Here is a 1,382-nt window from a genome sequence, read left to right as displayed (position 1 = left end):
GCCGGCCGAACAAGAAAAGAAGCCTTGTTCGTTTGTCTCGCTCCCTCGAACTCTCAAGAAGGAACCGTATGGATTCCGAAACGTAGGGACAATGCTCACTCAATGATGATGATGATGATGATGATGATTTGTGGCTTTTCCCTTTGTAGTGGGTGGACACATATGGCGTGTTCTAGCCTAGGTATGAAGAAAAAAAAAAGAAAAGAAAAGGAACGACAAAAAGAAAGAATAAAAGAACGAAGGCACGAAAGAGTTCACTTCTGGCACCACTTCCACCACTGTTGAAGCCTTGTCTTTGTGGTGGCAACGGCGTTTGCATTCCTGTCCGTCAGGGCCAGTGCCTGAGGGAGTGTAGTGGCCTCCGGCGGGCGGGGTGAGAGATTTTGGCATTGCAGTACCAAGTGCTCCACTGTCTCTTGTTCTGCTCCCCACGCTCTACATAAAGTTGAATCGATGTTCGGGTCGAAGCGGCTGCGATATGCCAGCGTGCGAAGCGCTCCCGCGCGCGCCTCGAACAGTAGCCCACTACCACCACTGTTATCGTACAAAGATTCCGGGGCAATGGCCTCTTTGTATGTTCGGTACAACTGGAGTGTACTCTTTTGCTGCAGCGACATTTGCCATTGTGCGCTCTCCTCTTCGCGTATCCGTTTCCGAACTGCCGCGGTAAACTTGCGCTCCGTGCTCTCGAGTGTTGAGCGGTCTAACATTCCGTACTTGCGTCGGAGAAAGTAGACTCTGTTTAACCCCTGCGTTCTGAGCCCCACGAAGTGCAGGTAGCGGAACATGCGACGGGCCCACCGGTGATCATTCATGAAGCGTAGGCGTCCTTCATAAGCGACCTTGCTTGTGGCTTCCCTTGCCTCGAACGTTCCAAAGAGGCCGTTGGCGGCGCTTCGAAACAAGTGGTTTCTGTTTTCTTCGGGGCTTGCGTTTTGTGCAGGCAAATGGCGTCGCCAGCGGGGTGGTCGTGCGTTTTTTCTTAACATTGTTGACAGCGGACGGAGGAGGTGCATTGCAGCGGCGAGAAGAAAGGCGACCTCGTAGTAGGCGGCTCATTCGTCAAAGCGACCGCAAACCCGGGAGGTCGTACAGCGTACAGCTCGAGCACATGGCGATATTAGTTTAAGCACATACACTGTCGTTCCTGCATTTCTGAGCAAGCCTTAGAGCAACTAGTGTGTGCGTCGCCAGCCATGCCGCAGTGCTGCTACAGTGTACTAGGAGGGGGTAGTGTGCTCTCTGCCCCATGCTACGCAGGTGGCGCTCTGAAGCCGCTCACGTCGTCGGTACTGGGCGCCGCTAAGGGCGCTGCAGCAGTTTCCTCTTGAAGTTTCTCGCGCTCCTATCCTTCTGCCGCTGCCGCTCTCTTGCGGCACACG

This window comes from Rhipicephalus sanguineus, chromosome 9 (assembly GCF_013339695.2).
Source record: "Rhipicephalus sanguineus isolate Rsan-2018 chromosome 9, BIME_Rsan_1.4, whole genome shotgun sequence".
In the NCBI taxonomy this organism is placed as follows: Eukaryota; Metazoa; Arthropoda; class Arachnida; order Ixodida; family Ixodidae; genus Rhipicephalus; species Rhipicephalus sanguineus.
This window is presented reverse-complemented; position numbering follows the sequence as displayed.